This window comes from Protopterus annectens, chromosome 5.part1 (assembly GCF_019279795.1).
Source record: "Protopterus annectens isolate FY-2018-M chromosome 5.part1, PAN1.0, whole genome shotgun sequence".
Lineage (NCBI taxonomy): Eukaryota > Metazoa > Chordata > Ceratodontiformes > Protopteridae > Protopterus > Protopterus annectens.
In genome coordinates this window covers 206,967,274-206,981,041 of record NC_056736.1, presented here as the reverse complement: position 1 = coordinate 206,981,041, position 13,768 = coordinate 206,967,274, and positions in this window count along the sequence as shown.

The window sequence follows — 13,768 nt, the reverse complement described above, 5'->3', positions numbered from 1 at the left end:
TCCATCAGATTTAGGCACAGTTGTATATGTGTACTTCGTATTTGCACAAAGCTCTTTTATATTAACTGTAAAAATATAAAATCCTTTTATAGCTTAGACAGCTTTTATCAATGGAATCACAAATGCCACTTGTACAATCAATGTCCCATTGTATGACCATTTGTGCTTAAGGTCTGAAGTTCTGTTCAGCCCCTATTTCCCCATTAAGAAGCTAGTATCACTGAATGGAGCCGTTTTTTTTTTTAAGGCTAGTTCAAGTGCAAAGAAGAAAAATTTGTAGAGCACAATATTACAGCAGTCTGATAGAATCCATTCACTGCAAAATCGCCTTCTGATTTACAAAAAGGGTCATTTATCTTGATGTTCTCATTAGCTGTGGTCTGTCTGTAACGCAAAAGCTTCACATTCAAAGGATGTAAATTACAGTGAAATGAGTTCCTTGATGGCGTTTCTGCTTATGCCTGATTACCTCACCATCTTAAACATTGTTCCAAAAATGATGATGCCTAGGAAGAGAAAATAGATAAGTAACAAACATAATGCTATTTTAAAAGTGAAGCAGAAAAAAATTGTTTTAGCATTTGACCCTTGTCCAGTCAAGGCCAAAGTCTCTGCTGATAAGATGAGAAGTTGCTTCACATGCTATGTGCAGATGCTGTTGACCTGCACTAATATGATAATTTCATTCAGACAGCATTCTGAATATAATGGCATTTGTTTCATGGTATTATGCTCCTTTCTCTCCAGATAAAACATACACACACACACACACACACACACACACACACACATGAGCACATAGACACACACACACACACACACACACACACACACACACACACACACACACACACACACACACACACACACACACACACATACACACACACACACAAGGCCAGAGGAAATGGAGATACTAAATTCTGTACAAAGCAAAACAAAAAATGTAACAGAGAGCTAGACCTCGGCTAAACCCCCTGCATAGAGAACTGATTCTGAGTCTTTTGGTTCATTCAATGTTATTGCCCTTTTACCAGATAACTTTATACACAAAGTTGTTTAAGTACAATCAACCAGTAGTTATTCTCTGTAGAAATTATCATAAAGCAAAAATAAATGAAAAAAAAAAAGATATGCCTGGGGTTTTAACTCCGTGTAGGCTTTGTGCATGTTTATGCGTTAGCTCAATAAGCAGCAGTGCTAATTGTATATGCATGCTGTGCATCATGCTTCCACAAACACAAGTGCAGTTTCAGAGCCAGCAACGGTGTTGCTGGTTAGGAAACTGTGTAAAGCAGCATAAACACCTGCATATGTGCTAACCTATTTACATATGGGCAAACCCGTTCTGCGGCATTGTGTGTGCAGCCACAATGACTGCTAAGGTTTAATATAAAGCAATGTATAAAGTTTTAATACATTATATGAAAGTGTAGTCAGTGCAGTGTACTGCGCAAACCAGTTTTGGGAATACTGAATACAAGTTTTGGGGGTGATAAGCAAGGGTACATAGACTGCCATTATAAATAATTATTCTGAGGAAGTGTGTGCATTGAAAAGGGCCATGCACATGAATTATAGGAATGAACACAGGAGAAGAATACAAGTGAAACATGGTAATGTACAGCAGATGAGGGGAAGTCAATGTATATACACCATAAAGACAAAACAGTCATAGCATGAATAGTAATCAGATATCTACAAGATAAAATACATACTGCTGTTTATGGGTATGGTCATATCATCACGCAGTTATTATAAATTACGTGACTGTCACACAAGGTGACATATCAATGGAGAAGATTTTTTGAAATATAAGCATCCTGACATTGTCACTTCAGAGAACATGTATCAAGGATGATGTATGCAATAGGGGGCAGGTGCATATTGTAAACATGTTTAAAATGAGTTGCTTGAATATGAATGCAATGTCAGCATAGTTCTCAACCAAGCAGGACAAATAGCAGCAGGGTCATGGACAACAGTAGACAGAAGCAGTAACAACTGTGGACAAAATCAGAATAATACCATCATTATTCTGTGTCATTGAAATAAAATATGGTATTGTGAGTTATTGTACATTGCTCTGCAAGAACACACTTCTACAACTCTCATGATTTGTCAGTAATCTATAAGGAGAATCAACCATACCGTCCTCGAAAATTAACATCTTACCTGGAGGTGTTAAGAAGGACAGTGCACCTGTAGCTTAAATTATGAGCAATCCTGCTAGTTGGAGGTTTGCATGGCATATATATGCCACAATCCACACTTTTATAAATGTAACCCATGCCATCAATGTTGTCAATCATCCATGCATTTACACAGGTCACATGCCACTTGGTCTACTCACAGGGGTGTGCTGTCTATATTATAAAGGAACTAATCCCTCCCATAATTTTTGTTCATCTACTGTGTCATCGTGGCTCTAGCAACAATCTTTTGTGTGTTTTAATACTGTCTCTATAATACCAATACAAATCTTGGATTCAGTGATTGTCTACAATTTGCAGTCCTCCACAAAGCTGGTTAGACAAAGGGTGTGTATGTTAATTTGAATACTGAACAGAGAAGAGCCTAGCATAGAATCATGAGGTATGAACCTGGTCAACGAACTCTAGATAGGAGTGACTTCACACACTTTGACATTATCTGTCATATATGTGATTCATTTGTCTACTCATTGATGACATAGGTGTTTATGACCACTTGAGACAGTTTCTCTGTAATACCTGAGAGGGGATTTGCATCAAATACCTTGGCCAGTTCAAGTTATGCAGAGTGATTGTGTTTTTCTCATGCATGCCCTTGGTGACCTTCTTGAAGATGTCAGACTGATGTAACAGCCACAATGTACCCTTAACAAATCAAATATGGGTTTGGTACACAGTCAGTAGATTACCTGTGTCCTGTATGGTAAGGTCGATGATGATTCGTTGGTCTGCCTAATAGAAGAGGCGAGTCAGGACTATGGATCTATAACTCCATTCGTCAGGTGATGTTCACCCAGGTCAGATAAATGACTGTTGCTGTACACTCTTCTACAAGAAAGGAGGCTGTGTGGAGGTTGTGTCTGGTATGTCAGGTTGTAATCATGCTATAAGTAACCTGTGATGTTGTCAAGGCCCATTTATTGTGTGTTATTAGCCATAATAAATGTACAGATGAGTTGCTCTACTGAGAAGAAAAACTGAGTAACATTTGCATGTATACTTTGACTGATGGCCAGTGGTGATGGGGGGAGGGGTGAAGTGTGAGACAAACTGTCAGCTAGCAGACTATTTTCTCCAGCAGAGTATGGCCGGTGGCATCCACAAACAGCTCTGTACTTAGTTGTGTATTCCCACTTAACATTTCACATTTATTGAAATAAATGATTTGTGAAAACACCTCCAAATTCAACGTTGGCCCTTCATCACTTTCCACACACTAGTACTGTTCACACAGTCATAAAACTGTACCAATGTCACGTAAGTACATCAACTGCACAAGATAGGCCTATATGTGTTTCATGGGAAAGCTGTGTTTGAGTGGCCTGATGCCACATAAGGACACATTACAAATCATTTGTTTGTGGCTCATGCAGAACATTTCCTGACAGTAAAACTAATAGTCACACCATGGTGCTGGTGATTACCTCAGTAATCCATGGAAACAGCAACACAAATGCACATACAATGAATTCCACAAGGTTGCAGATGAATCAAAATGTGATATTTTTTTGAATATCACAGCTTTACATGTGGATGAAAAAAGATGTATGTGCCCATGTAATCAGCATGAATTCATATGTCTGTCACAGAGCATTTAATGATGGTAGATAGACACGTTCACATCTGTGCCATACTGCAACTATCACCTTGATGGTGGAAGGAATGAAAACTGTGTAAAATATTGATCTGCTCCATTACAAAAACACATGTCCTAATAAGCCAACAATATACATAAAAGTGTATCATACCATGTCAACAGTTGTCAGGAGGAATATTACTACAGTTGTTATAAAAGGAGAATGTAATGAAATGACAGCAGTGGCCATCAATACATTAGCTCACATCACAGATTGTAATTCCCTTTTGTAGTCATACTGTACATTCACACCTCAACATAAAACATGTCAATGACAGGAACATTATTAAGCTAATGGCCAACAACACATAAAATCCTACCCATTATAATACCATTTAAAACAAACTCCCTATATTGATATGATGGAAGACAACAAGACTATTTTGCATAGGCGTGCATTTCTTGGAGTGCATTACATTCTCCCACTGTCCATTTGGGACATGTGCATCACACCAAGACAGAATTAGCAATCGCACATAGAATGGTCTGGAGATGGCTTGCAGATGCTCATGGAAGGATTATACTTCATGATATGTGCATGCATATTTGTCTTGATGACACCCTCCACTCCTCTGCAGGAAGGATGTCATGTGATCAGAGGAAAAAAGAGGGTGATGGATGCATGAGGCTACAATAAAGGTTCTACTAAGTGGTAATGGTAGTGAATGAACTTGTCAGTGAATTCTCTATACAAACTAATGATAGCACAAATAGTTTTGAAAGTAAGACTAATCATTCCTTTCTTAAGACAAATGCATGCTCCCCCCTGAAAATGACAACTCTAATAATATTCCGTCCACTCCTACTTTTACTGTACGACCAGTGCCTACCTCTCTAGTGGACAAACTGCTAACAAAACTAAGGCCATGCTCCCTCTTTGTTGATAGCCTTCCAGCAGAATACCTAAAACTCACTGCTGATGCTGTAGCATACCCTGTCAGCATTCGCATTAATTGATCTATCTCCAAATCATATGTTCCACAGCTCTGGAAAACCCCCATTATAACTTCGTTACATAAAGGTGGTAACACCAGTGATCTTTCTAATTACCAGCCCATCTCTATACTCTCACCTCTATCTAAAATCCTAGGAAAGTGTATACATTCTCAATTGCTACAGTATCTCTCCAACAGTAACTTACATGCACCCCCCCCCCCCCCGCCCAGCACACAACACAACCACAGCCTTACTTTCATTTACCAATATTGTAAACAAAGCTCTGGATGCTGGTCTACTAATTTCAGTCATACTACTTGAACAATCCAAGGCTTTTAATACAGTATCACACCCTAAACTTTTAATGCAACTTGAATCCTTAAATTTCTCCCCACACTCACTAGCTTAGTTTTCCAACTATCTTTACATAAGGAGTCTATTGATGGCAAAACAAACAATCCAAATATCTAACCAACAATACTGGAGTTCCCCAGCAGTCTTTTCTTGGACAGCTGCATTTTAACATATTCACTAACAGTCTCCATAAAGCATCCCATCTAAGTACACTTATCCAGTATGCTGACAATTCTACTATAATCACTTCTTCTAACAACCTGCCTGATCTTCAAAAGTTAACACAAAAAGCCTTTACATTTATCGAATCCTAGCTAAATGATGCAAAACTTCTACTTAATCCCAAGAAATAAAACTCATTACTTTCATCCAAACCTCTAACTAAAGACTTTAAGATATTCTCACAAAACAATACTGAAATTGAACTAGTAAAAACATCAAAACTACTGGGCATCATAACTGATGATAAATTCTCTTTTATGAATCATATCCACAACACAATTAAAAAGACCCATTTTAAAAAAGGCAAACTCTATAGGCATAAACTTTATATGGATATGTCCACCAAGTTAAAAATGGCTAACAGTTTACTCCTCCCTTCCCTCTTCTATGGTTGCCCCATATTTACTAACCTACACACATCTCTCATGAACAAACTTTAGTCATGCTACTACAAAATAGCAAAGTTTGCCTCCAACATGCCAACTCGCACCCATCGCTGCCTTGCCATTAACTGTTTGGAGTCCCCCTCTATCTACATTATACCCAACTATCTCTCACCCACAAATGACTATATAACCCAAATGACTGCCCTCCACTTCAGACAATGCTACAAACATATACTCTAACCTGAAATCTTAGATATTCTAATAAACATCTCCTAAGGATATCGAAACCCAAAAAAATGAGCTGAACAAAGCCTTTATTCTTATACTGTTGCCAAACTATGGAATGCTCTGCCTTCCTCTATTATTCAATTAGACTCCATAAAAGCATTTAAAACCACACTGACATACCACTACCTCAATAATCATATCTGTTCTTGTGTCCATATACTTAAGCCACCTTAAATAATTTATTTTCACTGCTAACTACCAACTATTGCTTCAAAATTTCCTTGCACTTCTTTACTAGCTCTATGTTTTGCTTTATCTCAAGATTTTATCCAACTTCTAGCCATTTGAACTACATAAATAACTTAAAAGAGGATTTATTTATGTAACTAACTGTATGACTTAAAAAGACAAACATACTGACTATTAATACTTTTTGAATCAATACTTTAATGTTGTAATTACCAACATACATTGTCAATACTTTGAAAATATGCTGTTGTATAATAATACTTTGTAAGTGTAATTGGACCTTTTCTCCCCAGGCCTCCACTGAAAATGGGTTTCTGGCCCAGTGGACTTTCACGGTCAACAAGTGTCAGTAAATAAATAAACAATAAATAAATAATAGCAATTCCAAAGATCATATGGTAATATAATGTACCACTATCAACACACACCGAGATAGACTGAGCCTGATTTGAACATTACACCTTTGAAGGTTTAGAAGATGAATGCCATTCAGTGTAACAGTAACACTACCACATATGTCTGATTTCAACACTGTCATGTTGTACTTTATGAAGTATGATAGCATCATATGCTGAGAATAGCATGTTGGGAAGAGGGTCTGACATGGATGTGGAGTCACAACGCTGTAAAATTGTCTCAAAAGTAATAGTTGGAGGTATACACGCTCAAGTTGCCTGCTGTCCAGTTAGAACTCCTATCTATCTAGATAAAGTAACTTGAGACCACAGTAGTTGTTACTGTCAAAACACCTTGTCTTGAATGTTGTGAGAGTGCATGTTATACATGATGACATTATCAGTGTATGTTACAAGAAGATGTTTGTAAGAGTGTCTGACATAGCTGTGGACTCACATGTCATTCTAAAATTGTCACCATACTAATTGCTGAATGCACATACAGACAAGCTGATCACAGGAAAAGTAGCACCCCTATTTGAGTATCTACAAAGCACAGTACTTAAGGAAAGCAACACAACACAAGTCTGGCTTTTATAGTACTGACATTCAAAGTTTTAAGTACATGGGTCCAGGTAACACATTACTTCTCAGTGTAAGTATGTGTTCAGTCAGTAAAAACTGCCTTCCCTTTGGGGTTGTTTTTGCATGGATTTTAATGGGATGAAGACTAGCTGGGTATTAAACATAAGTACTACATGCTAATAAGCACTTTGCATAGTGCACCACTGAGCAGCTGCTTTGTGCAATTGATTGCAAAGTGTTTGCACATGTGAGATATACATTTAAGGACTCTTTCTTGAACTTGAGAAGTACTTATCCATACTGGTCATGATAGACACAGCTAACAGATACTATGGTGTTCAGACCTAGATTATATCAGAAATGCTGTCTCAAACATTCTATAACCTTAAATAAGTATTTATAGTGCTTTCCTCATTTGCGCATAATTAAGGGGTGAGCAAACGTGTGTCCATGCTTCACTGAGAAAATTGTAAGACTCCTATTGGTTTGCTTTCCTCCACGCAAATACTCTAAGTGGAGAGGAGCAGCAGTCAGCACTTTGGACAGTACTGAGTGGAAGAAAAACACATCCTGTCTAGCTGACTCTGTGGCAGCAGGTGCAATTGCAATGAACTCTTATTTTGTGAACAGATGATACAGGGTTCAAATCCAGCTCTATTTAATTTTTTTACATATCTATTCATGATGTAGTTAAATAATTACATGTGATAATTACTGGAAATGTGAGAGGGAATGACTACAATGAAGTGCTGTATAAAAGAAACAGTGCTCAAGTGATTTATATCAACAGTACACACATGGAGCTGCATAGTTATGCAGTCATTGATCTAAGTAAATATTTTATATAACATTTTTAATATGATTGCCTTTATTATACTTTAACTCTGTGTTTCCTTATTGCAGTGGGTTTAAACAGCACTGCACAGAGGTAACCGCATCGTGCCATAGGATGTGAAGAGACATTTACCTGCGTTCGGCACAATGCCAAACTCCACACAAACACAGAGAACAAGAAGTGAAGGGCTTTATTGGGGATTTATCATTTATGTGTGTGGCATGTGATTCTATTTTTTGACCATATTAAAGGTATAAAAATGGGGTAGATAGGAAAGTGGTGAAATGGGGGGCAAGCAGGGGGAAGAACAAAGGGAAAGCAATATAGGCATGTGCAGGAGGGAATTAGGAAAGAATCATAGCTATCCACATCTTCAACAGTGTAAAATGAACATGGATAAAATATTGGATGAATTTTGACAAAGCATAAACAACATTCTTGGCATATTTAGGTATTCTGCGTAATAGATCATACCTTGAAGAATTCCATGCAGTTACAAAAATTAAAAAGAAAAAAAACATGAACATATTTCCATGTCTTTTGCCATCTGTTTAGTTCAGAAGAGCACTAGAGTAAGAGTTTTGGAAGTGTAGTATCTGCTCTAAGAAGAAGAAATGAAAGACAAATAAATGAGAGGATACCGGATGTATACAGTAAAGAGGGTCAACAGGATTTACAGAGAAGAGATTAAGGTTAGCTAGCAAGAGAAAAGATGAGTGAGAGAAGTAGGTTAATCCAGGCTACAGGAAGAGAAAGGGGAAATTCGGGAAAGGGTGACATCAGAGCATTGTGACCACGCATATAAAAATAAAAAACAGAGATAAGGGGCAGGGTAAGAGACAACATTTATTTATTTATTTTACATTTGTCGACCGGGATAGTTCGAATGGATACATGTCCATTTTCAGCGGAGGCCAGGGGAGAAAAGCTCCACACTATAATGTGATATATGCAATACAACAAACAGCCAATTTATAGAATACAAGACTCACACTATTTATACACATTTTTTAAATCAGAAAATAGCACTATATAAGTGTAGGACAGAAAGAAAATAGAATTATAAAATTCTTACTGTTAAGAGTTAGGTAGGAAAGAGCAGGTCAAGAGGTAAAAGGTAAGTGGTGGCAAGACAATGTGAGGGGAAGAGGGGGTTTGATAGGCAAAAAGGGAGGGAGGAAGAGATGAATAGTAAGCTATTAAAGGGATGGTGAGAGAGGTGTGAAGAGACAATATGTGTTTTAGGTTAAAGAGGCAGGCTACATGGGCAAGTAGTGAGGTGAGTAAGGTAGTGTTTAAGAGAGATTTTAAAAGTAGGCATCTGGGATAGGCTTCTTAGAGTCAAGGGAAGCCTGTTCCAGAGGATGGCTGGAGAGTAGCTATATAAATTTCATCCTACATGTTTGTTAGGTTTGTAAATTTGTAGAAGATGTTGATTTGAGCTCCTTTTAGATCAAGTGGGAGTGTAATTGGAGACTAGTGAAGAGATGTTAGAACAGGAAAGTGATTTGTTGAGAATGAAGTGAATGGTAAGAAGTTGGATATATCTGAGATGGTTTGGAAAGTCAAGCCAATGTAGTGACTTGAGGGCAAGGCAGTGGTGGGATTTGTAAGGCAAATTTGCAGCAAATCTAGCCACTTTGTTGTAGGTAGATTCATGTTTACAGAGAAGTGTGGACTGAAGGTTAGCAATGATTTGTGCACTATTAAAGATATTAGAGAGGAGATAGGCATTGGCAAGGATTATTCTAGTTTCAGGAGTAAGAAATGTTTTATTTCTATAAAGAAGACCAAGTTTTTGATTGTTTTTCTTTATACTGGGATGTATGTGAAGGCCAAATTTCAGCTGGTCATCAATAATTACTCCATGGAGCTTAGTATGGGATTCGTTAGCTATTATAGTGTTGTTGAGTGAAGAGATCGTGAAGGAGGATTTAAGGGAGAGATGAGATTTTGGGAGAAAAAGTAGCAACTTTGATTTTTTTGGGTTAAGTATAAGAAGGTGTTGAGTTAGCCAAGTTTCAGTATGGTTAAAAGATGTTTGTGTGAAGGTTTGTAGTTCAGAAGGGTTGCCGGCTATAGAAATAATGGTAGAGTCATCTGCGTACTGTATGAGAAATGACTGGGGACAAGATTTGTGGAGATCATTAGTAAAGATATTAAAAAGGAGGGGTCCAAGGATGGATCCTTGTGGAACACCTGTGTTAACAGGGAGAAAAGGAGAGAGAGCAGAGAGACATTTTACAGATTGGTACCAGTCTGAGAGGTAGCTGCTAAACCAATAAATAGTTGTTGGGGAAAGGTTAAGTTGAGAACGTTTTGAAAGAAGGATAGAATGAGAGACTGTGTTGAAAGCTTTGGACAGGTCTAAGAATAGACAAGAAATGAGTTTATTATTGTGTCTGGCTTGGGAGATAGTATTGGTGAAAGAGATAAGTGCAGTGGAGGTGCTATGGTGAGGACGAAAGCCATGTTGGGTAGGGGTGATCAGATTGTAATGTAGTAGGTGGGTGAAGATTTGTTTGTGTATACAGTGTTCAAGGACTTAGGAGAGGGGAGAAAGTATAGCAATTGGTCAAAAGTTTGAGATTTCTAAGGAGTTACCACCTTAGTGTATAGGAATAGTATAGAATTTTTTCCAAAGGGTTTGAACAGTTGATTCAGTGATAGAACGGTTAATTAGGTATGCTATGGATGGTGCAGCATGTTTTAGAAAGATAGATGGAAGGTTGTCTGCTGATGAGGAACAGGGTTTTAGCTTGAGGAGAAGTTTTTTAATGTAGCTAGTGGGGACTATTTTTAGGGAGAGGAGGAAGTTAACCTGAGGTGTTGTTGTTGTAGGGTGTGGGCGGTGGGGTAGGGAAGAATTTTACATAAGTTGACTAATAGTGTTGATAAAATAGGAGTTAAAGGAGGAGGCAGTTTTGAGGAGAGAGTTATTGGGACAAAGGGTGGGTGTTGATGGGTTACCTGGGTGGAGAATTTGGTTAATAGTGCTCCAGAACTTTTTAGAGTTACTGGATTGTGATGATTGAGGCTGATGATAGAAATTATTTTTATCTTAATTAATCTGCTTTCTAGTGAGATTTCGGAGTTCCCTGTAGGTTTTGAAATGGCTTGGAGATTTAGTTTTCAACCAGAGTTTCCATGCAGAGTCCCTTTTGTGCATGATAGTATAAGTTGTGTGTGATAGACAGAGAGAGTTATGGGATTTGACTCTGACAGCATGCGAAGAGGCAAGAGAGTTGAGTATGTTAAGAAAAGTGGATTTAAAAAAAGAGAGAGCATCATCTAGGGGTAATGTAAAGAGTGAGGTCCAGTGAATTTGAGAGAGGATGTGACTGAATGTGTCAGGGTTAAAAGTGGATAATTTTTGGATTTCCTTGTATTTGTGAGGTTTGGGGATGTGGGGGGAGATTCTGAGGGTTTGTATGGGGCAGTGATCACTGATGGAGTCAGGTAATGTAGCAGTATGAGAGTAGAGGTTGGGATTGGTAACAAGGATCCAGTCAATGATAGAGCTATAGTTGGTGGATTTCAGAAATGTAGGTGAGGAGATGAGCTGGGTGAAACCATATAGGTTTATGCTAGCAGAAGTTGAGTTACTGTAAGGGTAAGATAAATGATATTAACATCACCCAGTGTAATGGTTTCATTGGGTATATGGTCAGATAACCAGTTAGGAATCTGTTCAAGTATGGGTATGTTGTCACCAGGAGGTATATAGATGGCAGCAACTGTTATGGTCTTGTGGGGATTAGGTTTAAAGTTGGCTATTAGAAGCTCAGTAGGGAAGAAGGAGGTGGGTTAGAATGGGGAGTTAGGGTTAGGAAGTTGGAATACAGAATAGCAACACCACCTCCTTTCTTATGGGTGCTGTCTAGACGAAGAATGTTGTATCCTGGGGGAAGGAATTCTTTGTTAGAAAAATGAGGTTTAAGCTAGGTCTCTGAGTGAGTGACAATGTTGGGAGAGTACTGAGTTATCAAAGGGAAAAAGTATGTACTTTTGTTCAGGATACTGTGGATATTGATGGAGAGGAAAGAGAGATGTAGGTGAGGAGATGAGCTGGGTGATTAGGAAGATACTTGCCAGTATTTGGGGGAATGTGTGTGGTTGTGGAAGGAGCAGTCTGCTTAGCTTGAGGGCCAGGGTTTTGGTGAATGCCACCAGAGAGTAGGAGAGTGTAAGATGAGTGAGAGAGATAGGATATAAGTGAGAATGGGTTGATTAATTTCAGTTTTACATGGTTAGGTGTGGGAGATGTGGGAAAAAATAGATAATTAGTGCCATCATAGGTGACATGCAAGAAATTAGTACAAAAGAAATAAAAATTATTTCACTTTTACAATAAGTAGACTTTTTATAACATTTTTACTGATGACTGCTCCATGTCATATTTCATACCTGTGGGATTTGAACCTACAACATCTGAATATAAAATTTCAATTGACTCCTACAGTTGGCTTGAACCACAGACTAAAGCATAATTACCCGATTTTACAGTTAAGATGTGCAGTCCACGTCCCACCCTCATCCAGTGCTAATGAAGCATGTGACATCATCCACTCAACTCTGTGAGACTCCTGGCAAATCATCCTTATGCTCTTGATCTCATCTCTGGAGACTTCAGCCATGTCTCACTAAACGGAACATTAATTTTAAACTGCCCCACCAGGGATAGCTGAACACTGGGGCTAATGTATGCAAATGTTAAAGAAGCATGCAGTTGCACAGCCATCCCATGGCTCAGGAGATCAGACCATAACCTGGTGTACCTTCTCCCCCTCTATGTGCCACTGGTTAAGATGCAGCCAACACCATCAGGAAGATCAGGAAGTGGACGAGGGAAGCTAGTGCAACCCTTCAAGACTGCTTTGAGAACATGGACTGGGAGGCCATCTGTGAACCTCATGGGGAAGAAATCAATAGCCTCAGTGACTGGGTCACTGAATACATCAACTTCTGTGTGGAAACCACTGTACCCTTAAAATCTATATGCTGCTTCCCAAACAACAAGCCATGGCCATAAAGGATATCAAAGCCCTCCTGAAGAAGAAAAAGAGAGCATTTAGGTCCAGATACAGGGACACAGTGAAAAAGGCACAAAACTAGCATGCCAAGAAGACTAAGGAGGGGAAGGACAGGTACAGGTGGAAGTTAGAACAAAAAATGCAACAGTGCAACAGCAAAGAAGTATGGAGGGGGATGAAGACCAGACCATTACTGGCTATAAGTCTGGCAGCCATGTGACAGAGGGGAGTAAAGAGAGAACCAATGAGTTTAATATGTTTTTTAATAGGTTTGATAACACGCACCAAACAAAAATGTGATGTGGTCCCCATTTGCAAAGGGAAGATGCTCTCCTGGATAGCAAAATACATACCTTGTCTGTCTCTCCCTACCCAGTCTCTACTATTCAACACAGGAGAAGGGAGGTACACAATCACATCCAGACCACATAGCACAAACAAAAAATGTGCACACTCCCACCTCAGGTGGCAAAACAGAGGCTAGCAATTTGACTATCATCCTATCAGAGGATCGGGTGATCAGAGAACTAAGAATACTTTGCTCTACAAAAGCAGTGGAGCCTGATGGGATTAGCCCACAGATGCTGAAGATCTGCCCCTTGCATGACTTCCATTGACCTGTCAGTTGTTAAGGTTATCATACCCAGATGTGGTAGGTCATGGGTCGTTGTCCTAGGTATACTAGTGAGGAGAACT